This window comes from Erpetoichthys calabaricus, chromosome 6 (genome assembly GCF_900747795.2).
Source record: "Erpetoichthys calabaricus chromosome 6, fErpCal1.3, whole genome shotgun sequence".
In the NCBI taxonomy this organism is placed as follows: Eukaryota; Metazoa; Chordata; class Cladistia; order Polypteriformes; family Polypteridae; genus Erpetoichthys; species Erpetoichthys calabaricus.
This window is the reverse complement of record NC_041399.2, coordinates 200,786,621-200,808,044: the sequence shown is the minus strand read 5'-3', so window position 1 is coordinate 200,808,044 and position 21,424 is coordinate 200,786,621.

The following is a 21,424-nucleotide window of genomic DNA, read 5'->3' as shown; positions in this document are numbered from 1 at the left end:
AATGTGCCGCCCCGGGGCGGACCGCCCCCTCTGCCCATCCTTAGCTACGCCACTGACATACTGACATGGCAGATGTTAGCGACAGTGAGCCAAGAGATGGAGAGTTGAACAGACTGGCTGGCCGGGACCCCCAAGAAGTTCAGCTTCTGCCAGGTTGAGCTGTAGCTGGTAGTCCATGAGATTCTTATTGAACTGGAACAAGATGGGAGGTTTCCAGGTTAAGTGATCATGTGACAGGAAGGGGCGGGGTCCAGGTGGATGGAGATTGAAAGTGATGTGAGCGATGGAGGGGCTGTCAATCTTGTGTTCTGCATAGGGATGAAAAGTGACGGCATCAGAACATAGCGCTGACCCCTGGTCCGTAGGGTTCATTGAATGAAGAAAAGAACAAAAAAACACGCAACAAATTGTGGAGATGTATTCTCTGACACAAATTCGTTATTTAAATGGAACAAGATGTCTGGTTTTGCTGGGTTAAGTTGTCAAGGAGTAAGAAGGGCCGGGTCCAGGTGTGTTGTGGTATGAAATTTTGTGTTTGTGCTTGGACTCTGTTGTGGGCTCTTGGGAACGAGGAAGACGTTCTCCACGAGTGAAGAAAAATACAAAAAACTTTATTTGTTTTTATAAGACAAAGAAATGTAAGAACCCCCCCACCCAAGTCTTCAGGGCTAAATCTTTGTAATTTTATGACAGGGAGTGCCTAAAGCCAGTTTGGCAAGTGATTCTCTGCAGGACTCTCACAATCAACCCCCACGGGAAAGCCAGACTACCGAGCTGGCATGACATTGGGGGCAGGCGTAAGACCATCGTGTCGCAGCAGAATTCTATTGGTCTAAAGTCGCCGGTTTGGTTTTACTGTAAATCAGAAGCCATTAGGTAACACGACACCCTATTGGCTGTAGGGTTTGGACAGAGAGCCTATAAATTTGCTTGCTTTGCCCCTCCCTCTCTCTCTCTCTCTCACACATCATCATGATGAAGGAGCATCTCCCGCACCATTTCCATGAAAAGAAGAACACAATGAAGAGCACAGCTCGGCAGCCATATTGAGACAGGCATGTGGCCTGTCCTGAAGAAAGCCTTAATATGATTTGCCTTGACTCGAGACATTTTAAGTAACCAACAAGTCTGTGTGCTGCCTGAAACTACTCATCAGCATTTATCAGGTTGTATGGTTACCATTATTAACTTGTCCTTTGCTTATTATCAATAATACATTATTTAAAGTGTAACTTAACTCCTGCTTGTCTTTAACTCTGTGTAATTGCCTGAGGTTATAGATGTAGAAGGGAAGGTGGGGAGAAGTTATATACTACAATACCTTATAAACAGTGCTAAGTCTGTGAGATTTGAGGCATTCTGACAAAGGCTACACATTAATAATACAAAAGGGGAAAGTCGAGCCATAGAGAACTCTACCAAGACAAAACAGGGTGGATGGACAATGGAAGGGACGTCAGCAATGGAGTGGCTGTCAGTCTTCCATTCTGCAGAGGGAGGAGAAGAGAAGGCATCAGAACATAGCGCCAATCCCTTCTCCGGAGGGTAATTACCATCACCAAAGCCCATAAGCCGTCTCCCATATACATGTGTGTGACAGAAAGAAAATCAAAAAGTAAAGGCAAATTAAAAATGTTGCGGTAAATGCAATGAATAGAAGCTGACATCATATAACACATTTGCAATGACTTATGGGTAGTTTGTACATGGACAGCACAGAACCCTGCAGTTAGTCTAGTTGAATCCGAGGTCAAATGAACATGGACACTCCAGTGCGGGATTGATCGAAGGATGTTGGCTCTGCATAGAAGTGAAAACAGCAGGACTCAATGAAAAGTTTATGTATGCATAGTGTGATGGACGGCTGTCATAAAGCAAAGACCCGGGGGAGCAGATGTGCCCACAGCACTGCCTCTCCCAGAGCGCTAGATGGCAACTATTCCCCCGGGTTGCAGCAGCTCCTCGGATTCCCACAGGGGTCCATGGGAGTTGGAGTTTCATGGGGGCCTCCAGGTGGAGCTGCAGAGCCCTACACCTGGGAGTGCTTCCAGACCTCGCTAATAGATAGATAGATAGATAGATAGATATGAAAGGCACTATATAATAGATAGATAGATATGAAAGGCACTATATAATAGATAGATAGATATGAAAGGCACTATATAATAGATAGATAGATAGATATGAAAGGCACTATATAATAGATAGATAGATAGATAGATAGATAGATAGATAGATAGATAGATAGATAGATAGATAGATAGATAGATAGATACTTTATTAATCCCAAGGGGAAATCCACATACTCCAGCAGCAGCATAATGAGCCACCTGAAGTACCGCCAGGTACAGCATAACAGGAACCGCCTGCTTTCATTCAGGGAGCCAGAGTCACGAGGTGGAGGACCAAGCCTCCTAGGATGAGTGGAGGTGGAAGGACAGAGAGAGAGCAGAAGAGAAAGAAGTCAAAGACAAAGTCTTGAGTGCTGTTTTACTACTGGTGCTTTGTACTGTAGCTGTGTTGTGGTTGTGGAAAGCAATAGGGAAGCGTTTCCCACCCCTAAATAAAAATGTGTGTGTTGCTGAACTTGTTCCAGGTGTCCGTCTGTGTCGGGTTTGGGGAGCTGGTGCACCCCCTGGTGGCCACAGTAGAAAGGTATAGAACAAGTATAACCGAAGAAGCCAGTCTGGTCTACCATCACCTACCTACCATCTGGTCTACCATTGCTCACACGAGCCCACATCGACATGGCGAAAGCCTTCATCAGATGAGACTGATGGATTACGTTATTCACTGTGGCTGCACATTTGGATATCGGCTATGGATCTGCACATGCCATAGTGCAGATGGGTGATGCACAAGATGGGGATCCTAAAAGCTTACTGACCTTCTTCGCAGTTCTTTTCCTGTCAGCAATGCCGTGAGTGTGCACAGCTGTTGTTTTAATGTCATCACCGTAAATCGTCGTAGCTCTGTTCCTCTCAGCAATGGTATGTATCCGCACCGCTGTTGTTTTCCTGTTGTCAGCAGGGCTCGGCACTGTTCTTTTCCTATCAACACTCCTGCATGCCAATACAGCTGTTGTTTTTTGTCAAAGAAACGTGGTGTACGCGTATCCCATGAACCACAGCACCCTCAGTCATTCTGCTGGGGTTTTCTTCAGTGTCCTTCAATGCCCTCTGATGCAGCTGTGGCTCTTTTTCTGATAGACCTGTCACCTGGAGCACTTGGCCATTGTTTTCCTGTCAGCCATGTCACAAGGCTGTGCCACCAGTCGACATGAGAAGTACCCGAAGCCCAAAAACGTGCTGGAGCAGCCCATACCTCCAATGGTTTGGTTGTGGATGACTTTGTGTTGCACGTGTGGAGTGTATGAGAGAAGTTTGCAATGAAAACAATCAGTCGGCCTGTGCATTATGTCTCATTGTCAAGAGAAGCTCATTGAGTTTGTTTTCCACGTGCCCACTCTACCATTATCTTCCTGTCAGCCATGGAGTGCGGCCACTTGCCATGAGAAGGACCACAATTCATGGCTGTGGTAGCCCACATGACCAATTCACGGGTTGCTTTCCTTGTGTTATGGTATTAGTTCTCGACTGAGACCAGAGTCGAGCTGTAAGGCCCAGGAGTGTACAAGTTGTTGCATGACAGACAAACGACCCTTATATTTTATGAAATTACCCTTATTACTGTAACATTTCCTTATGGTATAAAATTATGTTCCAGGAATGGAACTGCTATTTATAACACTGCCCTTCTGAGAAATAACAGTTCATCTTACTGTATGGCAGCTTGGCTTAAGACGCCTATCTAAAAACCAATTAGGCATCATGTGAGGGAGTTGACTGTAAATTAGTTTAAAATAGGAAACAGAGCCCTTGGAGGGATTAACTGGGAATGGAAGACCCCAGACACATTCAGAGGGTCTCTGCTGCATTGTCAGTCAGTCATTTTCTAACCCACTTAGTTCTGAACTGGGTCATGTGAGGGGCTGCTGGAGCCTATCCCAGTTAGAATAGGCCGCAAGGCAGGAGCAAACCCCGGACTGGGCGCCAGTCTGTCCAGGGTGTAACTCAGAAAGTGCGGGTCTAGTGGTTGTTTAATTGAGGCACGTAGCCCACAATGTGCCACTACATTATTAAAACAGGGTTTGCCCTACTCTTTAAATTAGTGGGGTATGACCAGTAATCCATGGGTGTTGTGAACTAGAGAGTTCCTTAGCACAAAATCCCAAAAAACTGCTGCAAAAAGCCAGACAGGATGAAGGATCCATCAGCCTTCAGCTTGATTGCCAAAGGGCAAACAAAAAATTGTTCAAAAATAAAAGATTCATTTTGAAAAATGCTCTGTAACAAAAGGAGTTCTGAGGGGCACAAAAGCCACAAAGGCAGTTGGCTTCAAAAACAGACAATCCAATATGGAAGATTATTTGTGCCAAAATGTTTCCTCTCACAGTCCAAAGACATGCAGGTTAGGTGCATTGGCGATTCTAAATTGTCCCTAGTGTGTGCCTGGTGAGTGTGTGTGCGCCCTGTGGTGGGCTGGCACCCTGCCCGGGGTTTGTTTCCTGCCTTGTGCCCTGTGTTGGCTGGGTTTGGCTCCAGCAGACCCCCGTGACCCCGTAGTTAGGATATAGCGGGTTGGATAATGGATGGATGGATGGATGGATGAAATACAGTCCCACCTGTTAAATTGTTGAAATGCAATACATATGCAAGTGGAATGTGTCAGAATTTAATGATTGATTTCCACTACAATATGTAATTTTTCTGTCTGTTTAAAATATAATAAAAAATCGCATTGCATTTTAGTTCATGCCATACCTCACATGTCACAAATAAAAGTAAACGAATTGCATTTTGCCTAGCGGCTGCTCCAAATGTACTGCATTTCGATTAAAGACCAAAACTAAAAGTAATCAAATAGCCAATCAGCGTCATATGGTGGGGCAAGGGGCATCAGCACTTGGGAAAGGATGCAGTGAAGCAAATGTAAGAAAAAACACAAGCAGTCATAAAGAGTTGGGGCACCCACAGGAAAACCCACCCCAGCCCTGGAGGCGTCTTTTACATTCAGAGTGAACTGCTGGATGGAGCTCCGCTGATTAACCTCTTATTTCCACGGCAAAGAGACGAATATCATTTGTTGACTATTAGCCCAAGAGGGCTGCTTTGTAGGTGCCAAGCCAGATAATTGTGTTGGATTTCTTCTAATTATATGGGACAACCTGTCACTCCTGCACCTGGCCACATAGAATTATCCATAATACATGACATACTGTACATGTCACCTGGCTGTTCTGGGACGCTATCTGATACTGGGCTTACAGCACAGAACTAAAAGAGCAGCAAATCCTGACAGTAAGGTAAGAGTATGGGATTTGGTGTGATGGTCTACATGATAAAATGGAGTCTAAAATGGAAAACAGAGCCACCCTATGATCGTACCACGAGCACACAACGTAAAAGTCTGCAATCTGTTACGTTACATCGAGAAATCCATCCACTTGGCAAACTACCTACCCAGTTCACATAAAGATCGATCGACGTTTGTCTGTCTGTCATATAGTGCCTATCTATCTATCTATCTATCTATCTATCTATCTATCTATCTATCTATCTATCTATCTATCTATCTATCTATCTATCTATCTATCTATCTATCTATCTATCTATCTATCTATCATATTGTGCCTTTTCTATCTATCTATCTGTTATAGAGTGCCTTTCATATCTATCTATCTATCTATCTATCTATCTATCTATCTATCTATCTATCTATCTATCTATCTATCTATCTATCTATCTATCTATCTATCTATCATATTGTGCCTTTTCTATCTATCTGTTATATAGTGCCTTTCATATCTATCTATCTATCTATCTATCTATCTATCTATCTATCTATCTATCTATCTATCTATCATATTGTGCCTTTTCTATCTATCTATCTGTTATAGAGTGCCTTTCATATCTATCTATCTATCTATCTATCTATCTATCTATCTATCTATCTATCTATCTATCTATCTATCTATCATATTGTGCCTTTTCTATCTATCTGTTATATAGTGCCTTTCATATCTATCTATCTATCTATCTATCTATCTATCTATCTATCTATCTATCTATCATATTGTGCCTTTTCTATCTATCTGTTATATAGTGCCTTTCATATCTATCTATCTATCTATCTATCTATCTATCTATCTATCTATCTATCTATCTATCTATCTATCTTATAGTGCCTTTTATCTATCTATCTATCTATCTATCTATCTATCTATCTATCTATCTATCTATCTATCTATCTATCTATCTTATAGTGCCTTTTATCTATCTATCTATCTATCTATCTATCTATCTATCTATCTATCTATCTATCTATCTATCATATTGTGCCTTTTCTATCTATCTGTTATATAGTGCCTTTCATATCTATCTATCTATCTATCTATCTATCTATCTATCTATCTATCTATCTATCTATCTATCTATCTATCATATTGTGCCTTTTCTATCTATCTGTTATATAGTGCCTTTCATATCTATCTATCTATCTATCTATCTATCTATCTATCTATCTATCTATCTATCTATCTATCTTATAGTGCCTTTTATCTATCTATCTATCTATCTATCTATCTATCTATCTATCTATCTATCTATCTATCTATCTATCTATCTATCTATCTATCTATCTATCTTATAGTGCCTTTTATCTATCTATCTATCTATCTATCTATCTATCTATCTATCTATCTATCTATCTATCTATCTATCTATCTATCATATTGTGCCTTTTCTATCTATCTGTTATATAGTGCCTTTCATATCTATCTATCTATCTATCTATCTATCTATCTATCTATCTATCTATCTATCTATCTATCTATCTATCTATCTATCTATCTATCATATTGTGCCTTTTCTATCTATCTATCTGTTATAGAGTGCCTTTCATATCTATCTATCTATCTATCTATCTATCTATCTATCTATCTATCTATCTATCTATCTATCTATCTATCTATCTATCTATCATATTGTGCCTTTTCTATCTATCTGTTATATAGTGCCTTTCATATCTATCTATCTATCTATCTATCTATCTATCTATCTATCTATCTATCTATCTATCTATCTATCTATCTATCTATCTATCTATCTATCTATCTATCATATTGTGCCTTTTCTATCTATCTGTTATATAGTGCCTTTCATATCTATCTATCTATCTATCTATCTATCTATCTATCTATCTATCTATCTATCTATCTATCTTATAGTGCCTTTTATCTATCTATCTATCTATCTATCTATCTATCTATCTATCTATCTATCTATCTATCTATCTATCTATCTATCTTATAGTGCCTTTTATCTATCTATCTATCTATCTATCTATCTATCTATCTATCTATCTATCTATCTATCTATCTATCTATCTATCTATCATATTGTGCCTTTTCTATCTATCTGTTATATAGTGCCTTTCATATCTATCTATCTATCTATCTATCTATCTATCTATCTATCTATCTATCTATCTATCTATCATATTGTGCCTTTTCTATCTATCTGTTATATAGTGCCTTTCATATCTATCTATCTATCTATCTATCTATCTATCTATCTATCTATCTATCTATCTATCTATCTATCTATCTATCTATCTATCTTATAGTGCCTTTTATCTATCTATCTATCTATCTATCTATCTATCTATCTATCTATCTATCTATCTATCTATCATATTGTGCCTTTTCTATCTATCTGTTATATAGTGCCTTTCATATCTATCTATCTATCTATCTATCTATCTATCTATCTATCTATCTATCTATCTATCTATCTATCATATTGTGCCTTTTCTATCTATCTGTTATATAGTGCCTTTCATATCTATCTATCTATCTATCTATCTATCTATCTATCTATCTATCTATCTATCTATCTATCATATTGTGCCTTTTCTATCTATCTGTTATATAGTGCCTTTCATATCTATCTATCTATCTATCTATCTTATAGTGCCTTTTATCTATCTATCTATCTATCTATCTATCTATCTATCTATCTATCTATCTATCTATCTTATAGTGCCTTTTATCTATCTATCTATCTATCTATCTATCTATCTATCTATCTATCTATCTATCTATCTATCTATCTATCTATCTATCTATCATATTGTGCCTTTTCTATCTGTTATATAGTGCCTTTCATATCTATCTATCTATCTATCTATCTATCTATCTATCTATCTATCTATCTATCTATCTATCTATCTATCTATCTATCTATCTATCTATCTATCATATTGTGCCTTTTCTATCTATCTGTTATATAGTGCCTTTCATATCTATCTATCTATCTATCTATCTATCTATCTATCTATCTATCTATCTATCTATCTATCTATCTATCTATCTATCTATCATATTGTGCCTTTTCTATCTATCTGTTATATAGTGCCTTTCATATCTATCTATCTATCTATCTATCTATCTATCTATCTATCTATCTATCTATCTATCTATCTATCTATCTATCTATCTATCTATCTATCTTATAGTGCCTTTTATCTATCTATCTATCTATCTATCTATCTATCTATCTATCTATCTATCTATCTATCTATCTATCTATCTATCTATCTATCTATCACCAAGCATTCATCAGCAGAGTAGCTTTAAGAGGGATAAACACAAAAGTTTAATAATTTCCAATTGAGTGTAAGACAGCACTGGTATCTTGAAAGCTTGGCCTCTGAGAAGGCTGAGCTCCAAGATGTTCACACAGGCCCAAATTCCCCAGCCTCTTTTGGTGACCCATCTCTGATAATAGCCTGTATCCTCTGTTTGCCTCCCGTAGTTTCAAAGCTAATTGCATTCGTGTTATGGCACACATCACAGGCGCATTATGCAGAATATCTATGAAGCCGGCCCTCAACTGTACAACGGCAACCTCAAGGTCAACAGAGGCAGCCGCACTGGGGCCTTGTCTTGACTGTGACATTTCTTTGCCCTGCATGCTGCACTTGCTTTTGATTCTCCCTGCCACGCAGATGTATTCTTCCATGCCTTGACGTGAAGGTGCCACAATGTGCTCAGGTGAGACTCGAGCCCCAAGTCCTGCTCTCCTTTCCAGGTTCTAATTGGGGTTAAATGCCATAAGTAAATGTAATTGCTTTCCTGCAGCTTTAGGTATATTTTAGGAATTAAAGACATGAATGGTTTGTTAAAGCCTGTATTGGCATTCCCATAAAGCTCCTACTGGGCATTTGTTGACGCTCATGTGCCATTCTGATAAAGCGGACTGTTAATGCCCACACTCATGATGCTCTTACTGGACATTTTTTGCTCCCAAAGTTCCTATTTGACTGACTTGTTATTCTTCTACATCTCTTATTGGGCATTGCCATAGGATTGTATCATTCCTTATAATTGTAATTTGGATGAATAATAGTAGAATGACACATGAGCTTCAACAAATGTCCAGTGGGAGTTTTATGAGACTTGTAACAAAATGTTCAATAAGAAGACTAGGAAAGGGACACACAGAAAAAACAGAAAATCAACAATTTTGGAAATGTCCGCTGTGGCAGAATGAGAGCAGCAACAAGCCATGGAATTAAAGAGAGTTTAATTAACAGCAAGAATCGGCTTCTCATTAAGAAACTGGTTGGAGTGAAATTGGTTGGAGTTTGAAGACCCAATTTAGCTTGTCATCTGTTGGCTCATTTCACATTTCATTTCTGTTTGGCTGTCATTTAATGAAGAAATGAATCAATTCAGAGGACTGAATCCTTAAAAACAGGGCTATTAAAACAAAGGGCAGATGAGTTAATTAGCAGTGGTCACTGATTAGGAAAAGGGTTAGAATGAAAACCTGCAGCCATTGCGGCCCTCCAGGCCTGGAGTTCGACACCCCTGTCTTAGAGAGTCCAGGCTGGGGGGCTGTCAAGAGGCAGGCCTATTAAAGCCCATTGCGGCACTTCTTGTGTGATTTTGGGCTATACAAAAACAAATTGTGTTGTATTGTATTGTATTATAAGAGGTTTAGTTGTTTTCAGTTTTGTGTGTTGTATTTACCCCATTTTTGGACACCCATTGCACACCCAACCTACATGTCTCTGAATCACCCTTTCCAGGATTTGTTCCTTAGTTTTTTTGCTTTGTGCCCTACCCTCACCATAACCTATCGTTTATGAGAGAGGAGCGAAAGCTTTACATTCGTCAAAAGTTTCAAACTCTGGTTTTGGACAGATCTTGACGTTTTAGGGTCCCATGGTAATGAAGACATCGATATGTCGATGGTGGGTGTCTTTCTGTCTCTGTGTGTGTCACAGTTTCTCAAGGACAGTCTAACGCTAAAACGGCTGGACGGTAAAAGACCAAACTGGAGACTTCAGCCTGTTATGAGATGACGATGTGCAGAGGCACTTTAGAGGAACCCTCAAATACCGACATTCTGCAATTAATTATGAATTCTTCTGTCATAAAGACCTACAGGCTCCTGTCAATCATGGAGAATCCACTGCATCCACTGAACAGGATCATCTCCAGACAGAGGAGCAGCTTCAGCGACAGACTGCTGTTACCGTCCTGCTCTACTGACAGACTGAGGAGATCGTTCCTCCACCACACTATGCGACTCTTCAATTCCACTGGGGGGGGTAAACGTTAACATTATACAAAGTTATTGTCTGTATACCTGCATTGTTATCACTCTTTAATTTAATATTGTTCTTTATCAGTATGCTGCTGCTGGAGTATGTGAATTTCCCCTTGGGATTAATAAAGCATCTATCTATCTATCTATCTATCTATCTATCTATCTATCTATCTATCTATCTATCTATCTATCTATCTATCTATCTATCTATCTATCTATCTATCTATTTTATGATCAGAAAGATCAGCATCAGAGCAGTAAATAGTTACTGAAATGTTCTAGAATAGTTCGGGTAACTTGGTTATTGGGGGGCAAAGCCTACTGACACTCACGTTCAAATTTTCTTAGTCTTCTTCAAGAGTCAAGAGTCTGTCAAAAAAAAAACACAGGGTGTGTTTAGGCCCCATGGTGGTCGGCCAGTGCCCTTACCCAGCCAGGACACCTCAGAAGTGGAAGGACTGGGGGAGAGCGTGTACTCAGGGCATTATTTTCCCCCGTACCACTAGGTGGCAGCCCCCCTGGGTTGCTACAGAACCTCAAATTCCCACAGGGCATACAGGGAGTTGGAGTTTGGTGGCTCAGCCCTGTTGGGTCCCAGGGGTGCTGCCTAGAGGGGTGCTGCAGACACTCCTGAGCCCTTTGTCATTGGGCTCCCACTTTACCCAGAAGTGCTTGCAGACCAGTCCTACGGGACACCTGAAGTACCCTTGGGGATTAAATAAAAGGAACTCCAGGGCCAGAGTCAGGAGGAAGAGGGATGAAGCTTGCTGGAGGCAGAAACACAGAGACAGCGGAAGGGAAAAGAGAAAAAGAAAGGGTGGCTGCTTTATTACTGTGTCCTGGGAAAGGTTTGAAAAGCGTTTCCCACAACTGAAAAAAAAGCCTGTGTATGTGTGTGAAAGAGCTTGTGTCTGCATCTGTCTGTATCGCCCCCTGCAGGCCACAGCCCTTGTGTGATTTTGGACTCTGCTGTTGTTATATCCATATCCACCATGTAGACTGTTTGCATTTCCCCACATTTCATATTAATTGTCTACCATATGTTTGTTTTGAGAAGATTAAGCGACTTGCGCCGTCTATTTAGCCGAGGGACGTCAAGATTGCTCCCTTAAGAAGACGTGCACCTCAGTGAGATGTGTTAATTATAGTAAGACGGTTTACACTGGGGGTGTAATTACGGCGGGCACTTATAAATTCATCACTGCGTGTATGTAAACACCATGAAGGCCCCTCTGCCACTTGCTTGTTACACAACGCATTGCCAGCAGCTTCACAAAGGCGTTCATCCGTGATTTGTTTTCACACAGCTTTAGCTATTTTCGATACGAGTAACTCCACCGGGACACTGCACTCCGTATACAGCATGTCATCATTTACATGGGATATAATCTTTCAATTTGGTTATAAAGGAGAGACTAAAGGAAAAGCATTTGTCATTTTCCACTGGAACTATTAACATTTTCTTGATGAACGGGAGTAGAAGAAGCTGCTGCTGCTGCTCATCTGGTGGACTGGAGCAAAGGAAAAAAGTGCAGAGTTTGAGACTCCAGTCCCACCGTGACCACGTAAGAGTATGTCATGCAGGGGGTGTGCAAACCTGGGGGGGGCCCCGGGTCTGTACAAGGAGAGTGTTGACTTGTGCAGGGTGGGCAACGTCAGTCTTGGAGGGTTGCAGCAGCTGCAGGTTTTTGTCCCAACCAAATTCCTTAATTAGAAACCAGTCCTTGCCAGTCTCAGTACTTATTTCATTTTATGGCTTGTGTGGTAACTGGCCCGGACACAGACAGGTGGACACCGATGGTTCACCCAACACACGTTTATTTTACATTATTATTTGCAAAGTGACACACAACCCCAAAACTCCTCCAAAGTCCAGGCCTCACAATGCCTTCGCCTCTTCAGGTCCTCTCCACCAAGACTTCGTCTTCTCCACTCCCGACTCCAGCCATCGAACGGAGGGAGGCGGCCCCTTTTATAATCACCCAGATGTGCTCCAGGTGCCTCCCGATAAACTTCTGCCAGCACTCCCCAGTATGGCGGAAGTACCGGCTGCGCACCCGGAAGCACTCCGGGTGTCCCTGGTTGTCTTCCCCCCAGCACTTCCGGGTGTGGCGGAAGTGATGAGGACCAGAGCTCTCCAGGCATTGGGGTGCCCCCTGGTGGTGACCACGGGCTCCTATAGGGTTGAGCTTCCAAGCTCAGTTTCCGTGGTCTCCAAAGGCGTAATTGCCACACTTGTTAATCTTGTTAATGGCGCAGTGGTAGCGCTGCTGCCTTGCAGTAAGGAGACCTGGATTCACTTCCTAGGTCCTCCCTGCATGGAGTTTGCATGTTCTCCCCGTGTCTGAGTGGGTTTCCTCCCACAAGTCCAAAGACATGCAGGTTAGGTGCATTGGCGATCCTAAATTGTCCCTAGTGTGTGCTTATATCCTAACTAGAGGGTCACGGGGGTCTTCTGGAGCCAATCCCAGCCAACACAGGGCGCAAGGCAGGAAAGAAACCCCAGGCAGGGCGCCAGCCCACCGCAGGGCACACGGGATAATTTAGAATCACCAATGCACTTAACCTGCATGTCTTTGGACTGTGGGAGGAAACCCACACAGACACGGGGAGAACATGCAAACTCCACGCACGGAGGACCCGGGAAGCGAACCCGGGTCTCCTAACTGCGAGGCAGGAGTGCTACCACTGCGCCACTGTGCCGCCCTCTTCGCAAATTCTTTACAAATATAAAGCACAAAATAATTGATTGCGTAAGTCTTCAGGTCAGTGTTTAGCAGCCATGACGGCCTTGAGTCTCTCTGTTCACGGGTCTATCTTGTGATCATTTTGCTCCATTTGTCTTTACAAAACCTCTCAAGCTCTGGCAGGTGGTGATCCTTAAGTGACCAGCCTTTGTCAGGTTCAGTCACAAATTCACTTGGACTGAGGTCTGCACTCTGACCCGGCCACTCCAGGACATTAGCACTGTTGTTTGTGGAGAGTATCTTTACATCATTGTTCAAAAGTGAGATTGGTCTGCATGGTGCACATTGTAATATACACTGTTGTTTTTAAACTGTCCCTGTGTAGCTTTGACGTTATACGAGGGACGTTCAAAACGTTTCTGCACTTTTTTTTAACTCTTGTTTATTAAGATTTTCAAAAACAAATTATATCACTTTTCTACATAATCACCTTCCTGTGCCATGCAATTTCCCAGTGTCGTACCAACTATTTAACACCATCAGCAAAAAATTCTTCTGTTTTCGCAAATCAGTTGCAGGGTTCTTTCTTCATTCCTTGTGGTCGTGGCTGTAGCTGGACGTCCGGAGCGCTCTGCACCCGTCACACAAGTACGGCCATTTTCGAACATTTCAAATCACTCCTAGATGACTCTACGAGACAGAACTTTATCCCCATACTGAGCACACATGCTTAGATCAATTTATGCTCCCTGCAAACATTCTGCCCACAAAAAGTGTATGACAGAATGGTGTTCCTCTTTGGTGCAATTTATAAGTTTCGCAGCCATCTTCACCACAGGGTGACAACTTTTATACTAAACTTCAAGGGCAGCCGGCTTGCCAGATAGAACTAGTCACATGACACTCTCAGACACAACCAATTACTACTCCTCCCACCTTCACCGTTTACAACAAAAATATAAAAGTTCGGAAGCATTTTGAACGTCCCTCATACTTGAGATCTTTGCCTTGATGGAGGACAAATCTTCTCCCAAGTCACAGGCTTCTTGTAGACTGCATCAGGTGCCCCTCCAGGCTCTCCTTCTGTTTTGCTGCCTTCATTTATCCCTTCACAGGCCTGCTGCAGACAAGCATCTCCAGGGCCTAATGCTGCCACCTCCATTCTTCACAATGGGGATGGTGTGTTTTGGATGACATACAGTGGTCAAGCACGCTGCTCAGTCTGATGGCCTAAAAATTCAATTTTGGGTCCTATCAGACCACAGAACCTTCTACGTCAGAGTCTCCCATGTGCCTTCTGCCAAATGTCCGGTGGGTTTCTTCTTTTTGTCACTCTCCCATAAAGCTGTGACTGCTGAAGCTACAAAGTCTCTCCACTCAGTGGTCTTTCTCTCGGGTCTTCTTGTACTTTTTGCTCCATTTTGGTGGACACCCTTCCTTCGCAGATTTCCAGCTGTGCCACGCTCTTTCCACACCCTTTAACTGATTGAACTGGATATTCAGAGACTTCCTCTGACTTGTGCTCTTCATGGAGTTCCTTGGGTGTTGTTTTGTCATTAATGTGTAGGTTGGTCCACCATACTCACTCCCATAAGTTGTCACCCCCACACACAGGTGCTGCAATCAACTGAAGCCCCTGTCTGGTGGTCTCCACTAATTCTGCAACTTCTAAAACCAACTGGCTGCCCCGATGACAATTTAGGGGCGCCATAATAAATGGTTGTATGCTTATGCATTAAATAATTTTGTGTTGTACATTTGCAAACAGTGTAAAAGAGCACAAAGGAAAAGACTTGAGGCAACACTGCGACCCATTATATTGTAAAGGCAAAAAATTAATAAAGCTTTACAGCAAAAGAACTTCTCATAGGACGCAAGTCTCAAATCAAATCATCCAAGATGGCGACACTTTATTTAAATATGGGCTAGGCAGGAAGAGGTGGGTCCAGGGGGACGGACACTGGAAGTGATGTCAGAGGTGGTAACGCTGTCAATCAGTAAAGTGAAGAGGTGTTAAAATACAGTGCCACCCAGTGGATCGTGAAGTAATTACAACCACCAGAGCCTTTAAGCTGTCCCCAAGAAGCACGTGTGTGACAATAGTTTAACCCACTTGGCAGTGATCTGTTTTCACTTTGACAATAAAGCGTTTTTTTTCTATTTATCAGTGTCAAAAAAGTCACATCAAATTACTGGGATTCAATGTTTTATAACAATAGAATGTGAAACCCTCCAAGGTGTGAACACTTCTTATAGGCCCTGGACCAAAGACATGTAGGTTAGGTAATTCTAAGGTGAGACCCTGAGTTCTAATCTAGCAGTGGGCATCTGGGAAGAGAGGTCAAAGATGACGTGTCCTGGAAGGAATGCCAAATTATGTTAAGGTGGCAGCTGCCTATGTTTTTCAGGGTCTTATAGAACAAAAGGCACAGGAAGTTTAAAGGTATATGTGAGACCACCAGGGGAAGCCCTGGGAGTCTGAAATTAGAATATCCAAGATGGTGACACTTCCAGGTTAAATACAGGCTTGGCAGGAAGAGGCGGGTCCTGGTGGACAGACACCGGAAATGACGCCAAAGGTGGTGAGGTTGTCATTCTGCAGAGGGAGGAAGAGAAGAGGCGTTAGAATACAGCGCCACCCTGTGGATTGGCAGGGAACTAACTGGGACTAAGGAGGTGGCTTTCAAACCACTCAGAGTCAAAATATTCAAAGGTTAATTCCCTGTAGGCACATGTGGGTGCAAAGATTTGAAAACCTTCTTTTGACATGTTGAGCAGAAGTCAAACAATCTCTGGTTTCTTTAACTGACTAAGAATACTTTTTTTTCTGTTATCTGCTCATTTATTTTCTAAACCTCATCTATCGGTGACCTCTAGTGTGTGCTTGACAAACCAAAGCTAAAGGCTATGAGCTAAAGCCGTGACAGTCACCTTGATCTCTACCTCCTTTCTGCAGAGTGACCCTCTTCTTGTCAGAACAATTTCCTAAAAGGAAGATTATTGTCACTTTGGGGTGCCTGGAGCAGCCTCTCAGGGTGAATTCTATCCGCTTTGAAACAAAAAGGTGAACTGCCATTACTCTTTGCCTGACTCCTTATAAATTCCCTCTAACAGCGCTGCCATTAAGGACAGTGAGCAACCTAAAAGAGTGACGTAAACAGCAAGAATCCATTGGGTTATCACTTCTGTACACCCACATGACACTACAGTGGTGTCAGAAGTGGGATGACGAGATCTACAGTCCGACTTCTGTGAGGTGTCCTGTATCTGGTTTGTTATAATATGTCTATACAGGTGAATTTCCCATTGGGATTAATAAAGTACTGCGGTGGGTTGGCACCCTGCCCGGGATTGGTTCCTGCCTTGTGCCCTGTGTTGGCTGGGATTGGCTCCAGCAGACCCCCGTGACCCTGTGTTCAGATTCAGCGGGTTGGAAAATGGATGGATGGATTAATAAAGTATCTATCTATCTATCCAGCTATCTATATGGTGTTTTAATATTTCTATATTTCTTGCTCTTTTGTAAAAGCTAAATTTCCACTCTATCTATCTATCTATCTATCTATCTATCTATCTATCTATCTATCTATCTATCTATCTATCTATACAAATTTGGAAGAAAACCAATCAGAACATTGGGCTACTATAATATAATATAATATAATATAATATAATATAATATAATATAATATAATATAATATAATATAATATAATATGTCTTGCGCCCTGTGTTGGCTGGGATTGGCTCCAGCAGACCCCCGTAACCCTGTAGTTAGGATATAGCGGGTTGGTTAATGGATGGACGGATGGATTATATAATATAATATAATATAACATAATATAATATAATATAATATAATATAATATAATATAATATAATATAATATCCATCCATCCAATTTCCAACCCGCTGAATCCGAACACAGGGTCATGGGGGTCTGCTGGAGCAAATCCCAGCCAACACAGGGCACAAGGCAGGAACTAATCCCGGGCAGGGTGTATAATATAATATAATATATCCATCCATTCATCCATCCATTATCCAACCTGCTATATCCTAATATAATATAATATAATATAATATAATATAATATAATATAATATAATATAATATAATATAATATAATATAATATAATGCATGTTCTCCCTGTGTTGGTGTGGAATTTCCACCCAGAATCCCTCAGGCATGCCCACTGGGTTACTTGACTATTCTGTATGGTCCTGTCTGTTTATAGGTGTGTGCCTCAGTGGGACCAGCAGTGGTCTGGTGCCCCCATTCTGTGATGGTTCACGCTTTGCACTCAGAGATGCTTGGACAGACTTTGGCTCTCTGTAGCTGTAAAGTGAATAAGTGGGTTGGCAATGGACAGATAATCTAATATGTCTAATCTAATAAAATAGACAATTTGGATTGTCTGGCATCCCTGCTGGGATGGAGGGTCCCTTACCCCGCTGGGATGATGGATGTTCCCACATCCCGGCTGTGATGGTGGCCATTCTCTTTCCCTGTCAGCATAACACTGTATTCAAAGGATGGAGAGAGGGACTGCTCCCCAGCGCCATGTGCTGCCCCAAAACTGCAGGTGGCAGCATCTCTCTACCCATCACCTATGTGTATACCTGCAGGGCAGCCTGGGAGTTGTAGTCTTGATGGGCACCCCTGCTGGGTTCTTTAGGATGTGTCTTGAAGAGTTTCTCTCTGACACAGAAGTGTTTTCTGGGTGGACTATTGTACCACTGGCAGCGCTCCCAGGTCTGTCATAAAATAATCTGTGGGGATGAAAAGAGGACGGAAAAAGATTTGCACCTTTGTTGTCTGAAGAAACCTGTTCAAAACAAATTTTGGGAAATGAAAATAATTTTTGAACCCTGGACTTGTGTTTGTGTAGTTGTGTCTGTAGTTTGGTCATTAGTAATAATCATATTATCAAATTTATTAAACAAAACTCCATACTGGCAGTGTCCAGTGACCAAGTTATCACAACAAGATACTGTATAATGGAATATCAGTTTAATGAAGGTGCAACAAACAGGTCATTCAAGACGTGCCCACCTGGCTGTTACGTGAGCCCACCCATTTTGCAGACCCCCACAAACAGACCATGAGTCTTGGCCGTCCACATATTCACTTACATTAAGACGTGAAGTAAGAGTTCACAGCGAGATCCTGCATTCTTCATGGGTCCAACTGCCGTTGGTTAACGTGTTTCTTACTCTGCATGCTGATTGTTTCAGGGAAGAAAGAAAGATTTGCGTATATCATGTTTTATGATGAAATTAGAAACTTCAATGGAAATGATCCATGGCGGGTAAACTGATCCATCTGGCTTTAAGGCGTATCCGCTTTATGGATGGCAGATGTAGACGTGCTTTACAGAGCTCACCACACACTGTATGAGAGGGTGGCACAGACCCGGCTGGGTGAAGAATCTCAAACCTGCACCTGAACACACACACACTTATACACACACACACAAACACACATTCAACCCTGCTTCATCCATTTGACCAAGGCTCCCAGCAAAATCCCAATATTGTAATCACAATCGATCAGTGATACGTGACGTGCATGTCAAGCCACGGAAAATCAGATGAGGTTCCAGGTAAAGCGATGAATAATAATGGGATTTGGAGCAGCTCTCAATGACTAATGGCGGTAAGAGCATTAACTGTGATGTGGTGTGAGATCAGGGGACTTGTGAATCACCCTGAAGTCATCAGAATAAAAAAAGGAAACCGAGTGCTTAGCTGAAAAGTCATCTCTAAGGCTGACTGGACACAAGGAGAGCCCACCTCTAGCACAGGACAGGATGTGTGCTTTACATACAAGTTCACCAACCAACCAGGTTGTTCTCTATAATTAAAGAAGCCCAAGAAAAACAATGCAAAGTAGATAAACTTTAGGGTAAAACGACACAAGTATTTGTCTCTTTGCCACAGAATAAGTCAGTCACTGGAGCTCCATCCAGCAGGCTGCCCTTATTGCAAAAGAAACCTCCTTCCAGGCAGACAGGTTTCTTATATTGTACAACCCCAATTCCAATGAAGTTGGGACGTTGTGTAAAACGTAAATAAAAACAGAATACAATGATTTGCAAATCCTTTTCAACCTATATTCAATTGAATACACTACAAAGACAAGATATTGAATGTTCAAACTGATAAACTTTATTGTTGTTTTGCAAATCTTCACTCATTTTGAATGTGATGCCTGCAACACATTCCAAAAAAGCTGGGACAGGGGCATGTTTACCACTGTGTTATATCACCTTTCCTTTTAACAACACTCAATAAGCGTTTGGGAACTGAGGACATGAATTGTTGAAGCTGTGTAGGTGGAATTCTTTCCCATTCTTGCTTGATGTACAACTTCAGTTGCTCAACAGTCTGGGGTCTCCGTTGTCGTATTTTGCGCTTCATAATGCGGCACACATTTTCAATGGGAGACAGGTCCGGACTGCAGGCAGGCCAGTCTCGTACCCGCACTCTTTTACTACGAAGCCACGCTGTTGTAACACATGCAGAATGTGGCTTCGCATTGTCCTGCTGAAATAAGCAGGGACATCCCTGAAAAAGACGTCGCTTGGATGGCAGCATATGTTGCTCCAAAACCTGTATGTACCTTTCAGCATTAATGGTGCCTACACAGATGTGCAAGTTACCCATGCCATGGGCACTAACATACCCTCATACCATCACAGATGATGGCTTTTGAACTTCGCACTGATAACAATCCGGATGGTCCTTTTCCTCTTTGGCCCGGAGAACACGACATCCATGATTTCCAAAAACAATTTGAAATGTGGACTCGTCAGACCACAGCACACTTTTCCACTTTGTGTCAGTCCATCTCAGATGAGCTCGGGCCCAGAGAAGCCGGCGGCGTTTCTGGGTGTTGTTGATATATGGCTTTCGCTTTGCATGGTAGAGTTTTAACTTGTAGATGTAGTGACGAACTGTGTTAACTGACAATGGTTTTCTGACGTATTCCTGAGCCCACGTGGTAATATCCTTTACAGAATGATGTTGGTTTTTAATGCAGTGCCGCCTGAGGGATCGAAGGTCACGGGCATACAGTGTTGGTATTCGGCCTTGCCACTTACGTGCAGAGATTTCTCCAGATTCTCTGAATCTTTTGATGATATTATGGACAGTAGATGATGAAATCCCTAGATTCCTTGCAATTGTACGTTGAGAAACGTTGTTCTTAAACTGCTGGACTGTTTGCCCACGCAGTTGTTCACAAAGTGGTGAACCTCGCCCCATCCTTGCTTGTGAACGACTGAGCCTTTTGGGGATGCTCCTTTTATACCCAATCATGACAAACACCTGTTTCCAATTAACCTGTTCACCTGTGGAATGTTCAAAACAGGTGTTTTTTGAACATTCCTCAACTTTCCCAGTCTTTTGCTGCCCCTGTCCCAGCTTTTTTGGAACGTGTTGCAGGCATCAAATTCAAAATGAGTGAAGATTTGCAAAACAACAATAAAGTTTATCAGTTTGAACATTCGATATCTTGTCTTTGTGGTGTATTCAATTGAATATAGGTTGAAAAGGATTTGCAAATCATTGTATTCTGTTTTTATTTACGTTTTACACAACGTCCCAACTTCATTGGAATTGGGGTTGTACAAACTGGAAGGGGCGGGGCTAAGTGCCCTCACTGGGCGGTTTCTCGGTGCTGCGGGGAGAGAAGGAGAAGAGAATGAATGTCCCGGTGGAACTGCCCCGGCAGGATATCATATACCTTGATGAAGCCCGTGAGGAGATCCTCTGACTATCTATATATATAAAATCCCTATGTGCGTCCAGGTGTCCGTGTGTGGGTGTCTTCTGGAGAAGTGCGAATGCGCGGGGCACGGTGTGATGCGCGATATTACTGTCAGAGAAAGTTACAGGCGTTTTACGGAAATACAAACCAGTATTACTGTGAGAGGAAATTAAAGGTACACAATACAGTGACGCATATTACAGCCACATACAAGCCAGTATTACTGTCAGAGGAGATTAAAGGCATATTACCGACGTGCACACCTGTATTACCGCCAGAGAAAAT